Source organism: Colossoma macropomum, unplaced genomic scaffold (genome assembly GCF_904425465.1).
Source record: "Colossoma macropomum unplaced genomic scaffold, Colossoma_macropomum, whole genome shotgun sequence".
NCBI lineage: Eukaryota > Metazoa > Chordata > Actinopteri > Characiformes > Serrasalmidae > Colossoma > Colossoma macropomum.
In genome coordinates, this window is record NW_023494805.1 from 30,469,086 (window position 1) to 30,483,700 (window position 14,615).

The window sequence follows — 14,615 nt, forward strand, 5'->3', positions numbered from 1 at the left end:
GTAAATGTCTTGCAAAACTCAGCTGATGTGCTCGGTTGTGTTCTACATGCACAATAACACAACTTATAGTCATAATTTTGGGAGGACATACAGAACAGAATAACAGATAACTTTTAAAATAACTGATCATTAAAATTGTGTTACATTAAATTTCTGACTTCTTGTTTAATATAATTGGCCTGCCACACTGCCACCTGCAGTTTTCCTTTAGGGATCTCCCAGTCCAATTTTTTTTCCCCGATCTGAGAAATTTAATATTTCGTTTTGGCCATTACAAGGTCCAGCCTGATACATTGTTTTCCTAAATAATACAGCTGCACAGAGCACACTCTGCATGCACGACAATGGCACAAATAGAGTGCAATTGAGTTAAATAATTTGGATCAGGTTGTGACTTTGTGGATTTTTTTAAAGCCTGCTTTGGATATTTTAACCCTTAGAACCATAGAATTTTGGGATTTTTTTGGTATTTTGGGTCGATTACAATTGCAATTATAAAGTATTTACATGAGACAGTCACACATGCTAATGTTGTCATTTTGATAGTGATTCATTCTATTGGTTATTAAGAGTAAAAATAAACAATTAGCATAAGGCGGACATGTTTTTATTGATTTTCTGTCCTCTTGGATTCAGGCTGAGTGCTAAAACTTTGATGCACAGCAAGACAGGCTTTGTTTTTAATTACAAATTGAGTTGCATATTTAATATACTCAAAATCAGTGTAAACTGAAAGGCAGAGCTAAATATTATTAATTATAAATATTATTTAATTATAATTCAAATAATATTTGTCAAATTTATTGTTATTTATCTGTTAAAATGTGTTTTAGGCCCTGTATGTGTGATTTTGTGGGAAAGAGGGAAAGTGCACTCAGTCAAATTAAAAACAGAAACAAAAACACAGTATTAAGTAACATTTCTATATTCAGTCAGGAGTCAGAAATGTACAAAAATGTAAAAAGAATACTTTGAGCTGGATTTTAATTAAGGTTTATGTAATATGCACTTTGTTTAACACCTCAAAATCCCAGGCTTATTACATACTAAGGCTTATTGTTCAGCAACTATAGGGACTTCAGTGTAAACTGGTTGAGCTATTCTTAGGTAATAGGAGTGCGGCAGGCCCTGGCCATGTGAGGGGTAAAAAGACTGGTTCAGTGGAATTATTTTCTACATATGCCAGATGTAGTCAATCAGCCACAACATATTCAGTATTCAAATGTTGCATCTCTAATTTTAAACTGGAGCTATAAGGCTAATAGCAAACATCTGGAGTCAATAGTCTTAGTTTGTTCTCTTGTATATGGGATATTTTTTAATGAAAAAAAAAAAGTTCATGCGAGGAAAATTCCATTGCTCAGATGTTTGAGCAATAACTTCAGGAGACTTCATGGTGATTTTGGAAATGTATGCATTATTTAGTGCTTGAGATACATATATACCTCTGTGAACTTACCGACTCAGAATTGTTTACAGTGCTGGTGATAAGAAACAAGAGTCAGTGTCTACAACTCAAATCTAAACATGGTATATATATATATATATATATATATATATATATATATATATATATATATATGTATATATGTGTGTGTGTGTGTGTGTGTGTGTGTGTGTGTGTGTGTGTGTGTGTGTGTGTGTTTTAGGCCAAAACACCTCAAAACAAGAAAAATGTCTCAGGCAACAGAAAACAGACATAATGCTCATAACCATTTCAAGACTTTCTGTGTGGAGGTCTGGTGTTTATTTGCACCACTGTGAGCAATTCTGATTCATTATGTTTCTCTAGAACATTTCAAATGAAACCACTCTGAATGACATCGTTTAGATTGTTTTGTTTTTGAAAGGATGATGAACGTCTTCTTGGCTTTATGTCATTGTTTTTTGGCTTTCCAAACTGAAACATATTATAGAGAACTGGTTTTGCAGACTTTTGATTTATGTTTTTAGATAATGAATGTGGAAGTTTCATTGTGGGAGATGGGGTTTCTTCAGTTTTTATCAGAGGAAAGAATTCATAAAGATAAGATTTCAGTATGAAGACAACTCATTCACTGTGCCTTGATGCACAATCTGATTTCACGATCTGATGCTCGAATAGTTGCATGCTGATGTTTGTAGCTGAATCGATTTGTCAACAGAAAGGTGAACTTGCAGGACAGAAGCGCTTTAGTCAGAGGATCCTGTTTACACCCTACACCAATTACTCCTGCTAATAAAATCTTTTCATTTGAACTGTTTAATTGAGTTTACACTGAGAGTGCGGTACAGACACAGAACCATAAAGCAGTGTCTAATGTAGAAATCTGTATGTGAACCACTGCTTTGATAATGCTGCATATATTTTCACTATAGTAGCTGGATGTGTTAACATCCAGCCTGCTTCTGCCAGCAGAACATGGCCAGTTCTAAAAAGAATACAACATTTAAAAATTGAAAGCGAGGCTGTTAGTAAGAAACAGATATGTTCAGCTGGCAGCTTCTCAACTGGTTCCATTAAATGGACACTGATTTTAACACCAACAACTGACATTATTATTATTATTATTATTATCTAGTTTGTCTGAGTCCTTAACTAATATTTTAACAGTCTTTAACTGAGTCTGGAAAATCACACCTTTCATTCAGTCAGGAACATCACACCTTTTATTGAGTCAGGAACATCATGCATTTAATTGAGTCAGGAATATCATTAATTGAGTGATGAACATCACACCTTTAACTGAGTCAGGAACATCACATCTTTGATCGAGTGAGGAACATCACACTTTTAATTAAATCAGGAGCATCACACTTTTAATTGAGTCAGGAACATCACATCTTTTATTGAGTGATGAACATCACACTTTTAATTGAGTAAGAAACATCACATCATTAATTGAGTGACAAATATCACACCTTTAACAGAGTCAGGAACATCACACCTTTAAATCAGTCAGGAACAGCTTTTATTGAGTGATGAACATCATGCATTTAATTGAGTCAGGAACATCACACTTTTAATTGAGTCAGGAAAATCACACCTTTAATTGAGTCAGGGACATCACACCTTCAACTGAGTCAGGAACATCACATCTTTCATTGAGTAATGAACATCATGCATTTAATTGAGTCAGGAACATCATTAATTGAGTTAGGAGCATCACACTTTTAATTGAGTCAGGAACATCACACCTTTAATTGAGTCAGGAACATAACATCTTTAACTGAGTCAGGGGCATCACACCTTTAATTGAGTCAGGAGCCACACACTTTTAATCGAGTGAGGAACATCACACATTTAATTGAGTCAGAAGCATCACACTTAATTGACTCAGGAACACCACACTTTTAACTGAGTCAGGAACATCATTACTTAGAGTCGGGAACATCACACCTTTTATTGAGTGAGGAACATCACGCATTTAATTGAGTCAGAAACATCACATCATTAATTGAGTGATGAACATCACACCTTTAACAGAGTCAGGAACATCACACCTTTAACTGAGTCAGGAACATCGCACCTTTAATTGAGTCAGGAGCATCACAACTTTAATCGAGTCAGGGGCATCACACCTTTAATTGAGTCAGGGGCATCACACCATCACTTCAGAAGAACTCAACAAAATACCTTTAACCTGTACTTGTCTTTGAAAATATAAAATAAGACAATAAGCTAACAGTAGCAATGGCAGTAGCATTGACAAAGTCTGCCCACACCAAGGCTACAGTGTCTATGTCAACTTAAAATTCTGCATTGATGCACACATAAAAAGCCTACATGTGGCATTTTGAGTCATATGAATATTAATGCCACAGATATACATAGTGTATTCCATATACAAGTGGGAACTGATATTGGAAACTTCGCGTCTTTCTCATTGTCACCCTTGCAGTGATATCATATTGTTGTCTATCTATTTACTGTTCCAAGAGATTAACAATAGATATGCTTACAGTTGTGTTCAAAAGTCGGGAGTCACTTCATTTCACTTCAAATCACATGCAGAGACTTTTCAATTTTTTTCTTTTTTAATGATATAAAAAGCTATTTGTGTTTATGCTTTAAAGGGGCCCATTTGCTTGTACAGAAGAGAGCAGTGACTCAGGGTGGACTGAAGGAAGAACTGACGGAGATGATTAAGTAAAATGTGACTCCACTCAGGATGAAGACGCTCATTCACTGCATTTTGTCACAGTTCAACTTTTTACATTTGAGCAAAATATACTATGCCAAGAGGTGAGAAATAGGTACACTTACAGTCATATGCAAAAGTTTGGGCACACTGGTCAAAAGACCAAAATGTTTTGTTGATTTTCTGTGCGAAAATATCTCTATAACTCTATAATTCTCTACAGAGAACATACATCTGCACATTTTAATGCAGAAGTACTGTTCATTTGCTGAAATTAACATATTGGGGAAAAATAAAACAAAATGTGGCGTGTGCAAAAGTTATAGCACATTTTATGTTTTTTAGTTTTTCTCTTATTAAATGTTATTAGCTGTTTTCAGTGTGTTAAATTCAGTGACCAAACAGTAATTGTATGTTAAAATGAGCAGAAGTTATTCTCTATAGAGGATATGTTAAATTATTTTCACTTAGCAGATAAACAAAACGTCATCTGATTGGAGGTGTTCAAACTATTGCATTCTGTATATGCTGTAGAAAATATGAACAGATAGGTTCCACAGTGGCACATGCCTAAATACTACCTTTATATATATATATATATATGTATGTATATATATATATATATATATATATATATATATATTTTCATCACATCTGTGCAATTATGTGTTCTCTCTTTTGTGTATTATTGTAAGTTTTTTTTTCCCAGTTCGGTACTAAACTATTGTAACTATTGTACAATGTGCAATGATGTTTACTTATGTGCCTTTACACAAGAGAGAAGTGATTCCAGATGAGCTGAGGAGTCAGAGGGAGGTCTGGTGACTGAGCTATGAACAGAGATTTACTAAGAATCAGATAATGTAGCATGACTCAGCTGCATGATACTTTGCTGTGTGTGCTGTGAACAGAATCCAGGCAGGAATTTGGTGCAGTCTGACCCTTTGAACTACGCCCTGAATGTAAAAAAGAGGAACATAGCTCTTTAGGGGAGCAGCATGTTGCTTCATTCCAAGTAATTCTGATTTCTGCAGCACTTCCTCACAGATGCATTAGTATCAGTGACATTTTAATAAGGTCAGGAGAGCTATGTGTAGGAAGCTGTTAGTGGGTGTTTTTCCAACAAACATCAAAATATCAGATTCTCTAATGCAAATAAAGAGTCATATAAGATTACATATCATTTAATTGGTCATTGCAGGGATTTAAATCTAAACTGAATTTGTCTTTACAACTCTCTGAGCTGTTGTGGTAAAGAATTGCTTCAGTAAAGACATTTTCACTGTTTTGGACTGTAAATGACCCCAGACTTCTAGTGTATTTAAATTTAATATGAAAATGAAATTGAAATTTTAATATTTTTATTCAGAAATCATTAGCTATGCAATAACTTGAAAAAAATACTGAAAACGAGAAGCTTTTGTTTTGATTTTACTTTCTGTGATTCCGTAGTCACCTATACTGTAAGCAACCAATGTCAATTTACAGTGGACATGCAGTGATTTACTGTATTCCTTAAATACAACTGTAAAGAATGGTGCATTCTGGGAGGTCCAGTTTCTCGTCAAAGAAACAAAATATTGACAAAATATTGGATTTTACAGTAATTAGCTGTTATTTGTAAAGCATCTTGGGAAAATGGCCGGTGCTCTGGGCAGTCTTGAGCAGCCCATCTCTGAATGTTAGTAGAGACCCAGGTGGAGCTTCCCAGCATTCCTTGTAATTTTGTTGACAAACACTGTTGCAGAAAAACGTGTGATCGATCTCTAAACTATGTAACAGTATAAATGTTTAAGTATTTGCTTTGAGATGCTACCCTGTATCTACACTCATCGCTTATTATGTCAGGTCCAATTACCATATAGGTGCACTTTGTAGTTCTTCAATTACAGACTGTGGTCCATCTGTTTCTCTGCATACTTTGTCAGCGTGTGGTGGCGTGTTAGTGTGTGTTGTGCTGGTACGAGTGGATCAGACACAGCAGTGTCACTACTGGACAGAGAATAGTCCACCAACCAAAAATATCCAGCCAACAGCGTCCTGTGAGCACTGATGAAGGACTAGAGGATGACCAACAAAAATTGTGCAGCAACAGATGAGTTTTTGCCTCTGACTTTACATCTACAAGGTGAACCAACAAAGTAGAATGTCTAATAGAGTGGACAATGAGTGGACACAGTGTTTAAAAACTTCACATATAGTCAAAACTCTGATCCACTCATATGTGATTGATGCAAAATATGCAATGTGCCTAATACATTATGAACTCTTTATCTTCAGCAACAATTTTGTATGTGAAAATATGTCATGACACTAATAAAATATGTTCTATGCTTCATGCTAAAACTGTAGCCTTTTATCCAGAAATCCACTGCTGGGCATGAACGTAGTTGGAGAAATGCCATGTTGACTTAGTCATTAGCTCTTTCCCTCTCTCTCTTTGTCTTTCTCTGGGGAGGTTAGTATACTTCTGCTGAAAACAAATGTTTGTACAGGATGTCAGCAATTCTTGAGACTCTGTTCTGACCATATTGTTCCGCATTTAATGTTGATCATTTGTTAGGACTGTACTCTGGTTTATCCTATTCACTTTGCCATGCTGGCTCTGACTGAAGTTAAACTGAATGAATAATAATGTCTGAATGGCTTTAATCTGTAAATTTAATTACAACTAAATTTCTGAAAATGTCTATGACCCAAAAATGATTTGCAGAAAAAAGAGTAAAAAAGGTTTTAATGGTATGTCAGTTTAGTGTGTTTGAAATCTACTCTAAATTATCATTCCACTACAGGGAATTCTGTTCAGCATGCTTTTTGTTGCCAGTACAGTCACATCTGCTGTAACTTGACTTTGACACTTCTCTGGAACTTCGTCAGGCTAAAGATCCCCCTTTCTCTCACACACACACACAAACACACACACACACACACACACACACACACACACACACCACCACTGCAAATTCTGTAGTAGCTCAGCCATGAGATGTTACTGGAAAAGAGTCAGTGTATCTTTACCTTAGCTTACCTTAGCTTGCCTATTGAATATGAATCATTACTATTTGGACTATTTGGCTCTTGTGTTTTTTAAGCTGATCAGACAATAGACTATAGCTTGTCAGAGACCTCAGTTGTTTTAATTGTTTTGTTAAGGTTAATGGTTTTACAGACTAAACTCTACCACATGTAGACTGAGATCCACCACAATTGAAAGTTGAAAACCAAAGTGAAATGTAACGTCAGGCTAGTAACGTAAGCTGAGGTGGAAGATGATTAGCTTTGTAAACTTTTTTGGCTGTCTTCATGGTGTGAATCTGAAACTGTGTCAATGGCTTTTATTGGTTCTGGTTCTGATTTCACCACTTTAAGTGAATGCAGTAATGGAAAGATGATATATGACCATGCTGGAAGTCACTGACTGGCAGCAGTTTGCATACCTTCATTAACAACAAATAAAGATTTTGAGTTTTTGGACACTGAGTGTTGTAACACTAATGTAACCACACACCAAACAACACTTGCTACCGGACCAGACACCAGACTGGACTGGGGATTTCAGTCTGTTGTTCTGTGAACACCAGAAGCTTCTTTGTTTGATCTGCAAATGTTCTTCTTTTTGTCTGTTTCCTTTTCTCAGTAAGAGCTTCTTGACAGCTACACATCCTTTCAGACTCATAGTGTTCAGTTGTCTTCTCACTGTGGAAGGACGGATAGAAACACTTGCAGATTATTTGAGATCTGAAGTAAGAGTGGAGCCAGATTTTCTCTCTCAAAGATGAAAGCAAGCAAAGCAAAGCAAGCAAGCAAAGTTTATTTATATAGCGCTTTTTACAACAGGCGTTGTCACAAAGCAGCTTTACAAGGAAATCAGCATTACAGAAAGAAATCCGGGTCCAAGCCCGCATGAGCAAGCCAGAGGCGACAATGGAAAGGAAAAGCTCCCTAAGAGCAAGAGGAAGAAACCTTGAGAGGAACCAAGACTAAAAAGGGGAACCCAACCTCCTCTGGTCGACACCGGATTGTAAACATTGTTAGTATAAAGAGTTATAGTACAAAAACAGGGAAAACAGGTGGAGCAAATGATTAATTTGATTAGTTTAGTTCATGCAGAAGGCAGCAGCATCAGTGGGGTCAGGTTGTGAGGGTGAGGTTTGCACAGTGAGCAGTGGCACCCGATCAAGGCAGAAGAGGTGGCAGCATCACAACGCACAGGATGGGCAGCTGTTCAACTCTGCAAAGAAAAGAAAGGAAAAACAAACAGAGAGTCAGTTCTGCAATGGGTGACTGATCACAGATTACAGTGTTAGCAGAGCAGCAGAGACTCTGGCAGGTATAGAACTGACAGGGAAAACTAATTACCAAAGGCTTGACTATACAAGTAAGTTTTTAGCCTAGACTTAAAGACTGAGGCTGTGTCTGAGTCCCGAACATTAACAGGAAGATTATTCCAAAGCTGGGGGGCTTTGTATAAGAAAGCTCTCCCCCTTGACCTGACCTTATTAATTCTAGGTACTAATAGTAAACCAGCACCTTGTGATCTAAGTAGGCGTGATGGTTCATAGTGAGAGAGAAGTTCACTCAGATACTGAGGGGCGAGTCTGTTTAGTGCTTTGTAAGTCAGTAAGAGAATTTTATAATCAATGCAAAATTTAACTGGTAACCAGTGTAGGGTTGACAAAACTGGGCTGATATGGTCAAACTTTCTGGTTCTAGTAAGGACTCTGGCTGAAGCGTTCTGGACTAGCTGAAGCTTGTTAAGGCTTTTGCTGGGACATCCAGCCAGCAGGGCATTACAGTAATCTAGCCTTGAAGTAATAAATGCATGAACTAACTTTTCTGCATCCTGTAGAGATAATGCATTTCTTAATTTAGCAATATTGCGGAGATGCAGGAAGGCTGTTCTAGTAATATTAGTTATATGTGCGTCGAAGGACAGATCAGGGTCTATAATGACACCAAGGCTTTTTACAGATGAGCTTGATGCAACTGAGAAATTGTTAAGTTTAAGTGTTAAAGTACACAGTTTGTTTCTAGCTGCTTTTGGACCAAGAAGCAGAACCTCTGTTTTATCTGAGTTAAGAAGAAGAAATCCATCCAGTCCTTTATGTCTTTTACACAGTCCTTAATCTTACTTAAGTTTAATTTTATCATCCGGGTCACTTGCTAAATTTAACTGAGTGTCATCGGCATAGCAATGAAAATTTATGCCGTGTTTACTGATAATGGTGCCCAGTGGTAGCATATATAATGTGAATAATACAGGTCCTAAAAGAGAGCCTTGTGGAATACCATACTTTACTTTTGTGAGAACAGATGATTCACTGTTTATATTAACAAACTGATAGCGATCAGTGAGGTAGGACCTGAACCAGGAAAGAGCTATTCCTGTTACCCCTACAAGGTTTTCTAGTCTATCTAGTAAGATAGCATGGTCTATTGTGTCAAATGCCGCACTAAGATCGAGGAGGACTAACAAGGACACATTTTCTTAGTCAGAAAATAATAATAGATGTGGCCTAAATAAATATAAATAATATGATGTGGACTAAAGCCAGATTGAAATTTTTCATGCATTTGATTCCTATGCAAATAGGAGCAGAATTGTTTTGCTAAAGCTTTAAGTACTTTTTATCTGATGGTGACAGTTTTAGTCTACCAGGTCTTGGGTGGTTGTTAGACATCCTTCTTGAACTCTACTTTAGAAGATCCTGTTTTTGTTTTGTTTTTTTTTTTTACTTATTTTTCTTTGCCTTTCCGTTGACTTCCTTATGAAAGTGAATTTTCTTATATTTGATCTCCTAAGAAGTCCTGAATATCTCTCTCTATCTATTGTACTGTGATGTGAGGCATTCCTGTGTTCCATTCAGTTTAAAAAGTTAATTTCTGTTTTAAAAAGGATTCTTTTAAAAAGAGCATTCTATAGGCATTGTGTTGGCTTGTATTCTATAGGCATTGTTGTAAAGAAGGCTAGGTGGCTATCAGTCTAGGCAAGAATGTATTCTGAGTTGTAGTCTAAGCTCATTGCCAAATTGTCCCCTTGAGTTGAGCTTTTATTAGTTATGAGTTATGGAGCAGCTCTGTGACTTGTCTGAGTTCTTTGGAAACCCCCCACACTACAGTACTATGTAAAACTCTGACAGCCAAGCACTACTTAAAACTATTTTTGTAGGCACTAAGTATGTATTTGCCAGCATAGATACAATATAATATTAGAACAGATACAAATAAACATAAATACAGTAAAATCCATTGCACGAATCATTAAATTCCATCAGCAGCACACAAATTAACAACACTTAATTTAAGGTGCAATGGGAAGAGTCAAACAAGAAGCTGGTGAATGTCCTTATCAGAAAATGTTACCAGCATTAAAATAATAATTAGGACATTTTGATAGCCTAAATCAGCTTCTCAGGGGGTAAGTAGTAACATTAAGCTGAATCTGTACTAAATTCACATTAAAAACACCATAAAATGTTTAAAACACTGAGTTACTGTGCTGTACTGATCATATGCACATGGTCAGTAGGCCCATTGACCAAGTCAATGATAAGGTAATTACTTTAATTGCTTATTACATCCTCTACATGCCCGTATGCAATTTTTTCTATGTCTTCTTCTGAAACTGCTACACTGGTGTCAGAAGTGGGATACGACTGCCGAGCTGGAAGGAGTTGAGCAGGATATCTACGAACTTGAAAGCACTTGCCAAAGAAGATATAGTGTGGTGGAAGGGGGTATTGAGCGCTATGCCCACACCCCCCAGGGCAGGTCCAGCAAGCAACTCTATAAAGCAATTTTTTAGTTTAGTAAGTGAAGTCTGTTTATGCACATGAAGAACCACAAACTATTAGCTTTACTTGCTAATTAATGCTTCTTTTTAACAAGAAGAACAACAAGCAGAAGCAGAGCCTCAAATTCCACCACTGACACACGGAATCACCTTCAGAATCTGTTGTCATTCAGTTCTTGTATGAAGCAGAACTCCCCATGTTGGTGAAGAAAAATAATTAATTAATACTCGCTGCTACTCAAACAATCAATTTCTTCTTTCTCTTCCATCTTCTTCTTTTAAATTCTCAGACTTTGTGTAAAGGTCCCACTACATTAAACATCGAGTCAATTTGTTTTGTCTGATAAAATCGTACATACTTGGTGTGAATAGGCCTTAAGTGGTGTTGAATTCCCACAATGCAACAGTCAGTCAAATTAAAGCAATGCCAAACATCACAATTTCTAAAGTTTTGAATTTCTGCTTGAGTGTATAAAAGTGCAATTCCTAACTTTTCCCATGCTTTTGAATTATCCTGGTCTCTACAGTTCACTGCACAAGACAAATAGCAAAACAGAAGAATGTTCTGAAGCATGAACGAGTACTAACAGCTCTGTCATCACACTCGCAATACTCACAATGACGTTTACATTTGCATGCATCAAGCCCATGATTAAAGACTTTCACACAGGAGGAGTGCCAGGTCTCGGATAGCTCAGGTTTCCAGAGTGCAAAATTCTCTATGGGTATAATAGTGTTGTCAGAAGATTTCAGGGGCACTTAAACAGCAGGTCTAGACCTGTCTGTTCCTAGAACTGTGAGTTTGAGACGATGGGAAAAATAGCACGAGCCTCATGGATGATAACTCAGGTTGTATGCACTAGAGGGAAAATAAGGTCGTATGGGGTCAAATCGGGAGTTAGACAATAAAACAACACATAGATTAACATGAATAAGAATGACTTCAGGAAAACATTTCTGAGGAAAATCACTATGTTCAGAAAGTTTTTTTTTTTTATCATAGAGGAATGTCAGGGTGTCAAACTATATGATGTAAAAAAAAGGAAAATTTAAAATAAAAAGTAGTGTTCATGATACATTTGAAAATGACACTATGTAACCTATACAACAATAAACTAATGCACTCAGTTTTACACTATATACAAAAGCACAGCATATGTGAAAGAAGACAAGCTTTTCTGTATGTGTGGGTGTGAGTGTGTATACTTGTGCTTATTGGTATGTATTTCCCTTTTTCCCTATGTCCCTCTGGTTCTAAAGAAGAGCACAGTTGTGCAACAGCAGTTAAGCAACATTATGTTTTCAGAAGGAAACTAAAATCCAGAATCAGAGAAAGTTTTTTTTTACCAGGAATTTTCACTAAATATATATATATATATTATTTCTATAATTTACCATAATTTTTAGTATTATAGAAAAATAACGGCTTATCATAAGCTCACATATGTTGCATATATGAACTGTGTTGTGTAATGTGTATTAAAAAAAGTGAAAGTATTACACATTATGCATAAAGTATGCATTATTTTACAACTTAATTCTAGTGTGGTTTAGTATGGTGTACAATGCAAGTACTGTTCACCTGATTGCTTTACTTAATAAAATAACCGTTTCTGTGGTTTTAAATGTTTCGTTTAAGCAATTCAGTGACAAAATACAGCAATACAATGAGTGATCATGGATATGAATGTATTGGTCACACTTTATTTGGATGGTCCCCTGTAGATGCTCTATAGATGCTTAAATCAATAACAACCTTTCTGGTGATAATCAGTTGATTATCAACAACATTATGGTTAGGTTTAGGGTTAGGAGTAGGTGTAGGTTTTTACTTTGAGGTTAGGGTTAGGGTTAGGGATAGATTTAATAAACACTTTCACACTAGACTTGACGTTCAGTTGTATTTACTGGAAATTTAGTTGAATGTTACTCAGACTGAGCATCTACAAAGCATCTACAGTGGACCATCCAAATAACACTCAACTTAAAGTTTAGTTACATTTAATGGATATTTAGTTGAATGTTACTTAAAGACATCATTTACAAAGCATCTACAGTGGACAACATCTAAATAAAGTCTTACCAATATATGCATTTGCACAACTGGTTATAGATAGCTTTAGTTAAAATAACTCTGTAAATCATTTAATTGCATTTTTTGTGGTTGTGATTCAAATTGTAAATGCTTTCTTTAATTTAAATTAAATTTGAGAAGCAGCATATGCTCTAGGGCATGAATGTTGAACATATAGTATAGTATAATATGAGAAAGTATAGTATAGTATAGTATGGCATATGGTATAGTATAGTATGGTATGAAGAAGTATAGTATAGTACAGTACAGTACAGTATTGTATGAAAAAGTATAGTATAGTATAGTATAGTACAGTATAGTATATGTTGTATGGTATAGTATAGTACAGTACAGTATAGTATTGTATGAAAAAGTACAGTACAGTACAGTATAGTATAGTATATGTTGTATAGTATAGTATAGTATAGTATAGTATAATATGAAATAGTATAGTGTAGTATAGTATAGTATAATATGTAGTATAGTATAGTATAATAGTATAATATGAAATAGTATAGTGTACTGTATTGTATGAAAAAGTACAGTATAGTATAGTATCAACATATAGTACGCCAGTTAGTTGTGGTTGTGTTGTGCTTGAGTTGGTATGTACATGGATTGGTTGCTTCTCATTGGTGTGACTCATCTCAACATTGTTAAGTAAACTTTCCCTAGAATAAATGAACAAATATTTCAAATAGTGATTTTAATATAAAAATGATTAATGTTTCAGCTCTACTTAGTTGGGCTAGCAAGTTGGACTTCTTTCTGCATATTTTCGCTGTGTTTTATAGCTTTCAGATCCACGTAGGCCCATTTTACTTTCATTTGATATGCAAAATAACCAACCACAGACCATTTTGTGCGACATGTTGGGGCAGGTAATTTTTAAAACAATACTACACCAAAAACAAACTCATGCATAATGTTATACCTTTTAAAAATGGGTTTTTTGAAGTTCTGGGTTATTACTGGGTTACCACTGTACTTTTATGTTGTTGAGTGAGGGGAAAAAAGCAACTGGTTAATCATTTCTCAGAACAAACTCCTGCATCTGGACCATCAACAGAGAGGAAAAAAGAAGATGAGGGAAAAAGCTTACAGATTAAGGTATATATATATATATTTTTTTTTGTGGTGTTAACATTAAAACATTAACCATTTATTTTGGCTTGTAGAAGGACAACAAGAAGTGGTTCAAACAGGATTTCTTGCTAACCCTGTTAACTTTAAGCTGAGTTTGTTCTAACCCTGGTGGTAGTGGTGACTGTGTTGCTTTTTCACCATTGTAAATTATATGTAGTTTTTTTTCATGGTAAAAAAAAAGACAATTGACTCCTTTTCATGTTTACATGATTAGCTGAACTCGTTTTACAAATAACCTGAAAAAACTCTGTTAAGCAAGATTAAGATACTCAGACTGTGATTAATCCTCATGCATGGTCCTGTGAAAGCATAACATTTATGATGAACAGCCAATCATGCAAAATATATGGAGTAGTTAAGCAGCTCAAAAAAAAAGGAAAACAATAAAAAAATAAGTCTAGGCAAAAATACATATATTAAAGCTTTAACTGTAAACAACACTGTTGTCACTGTGAATTAGATCAACCTAAGTTTAAAGTTT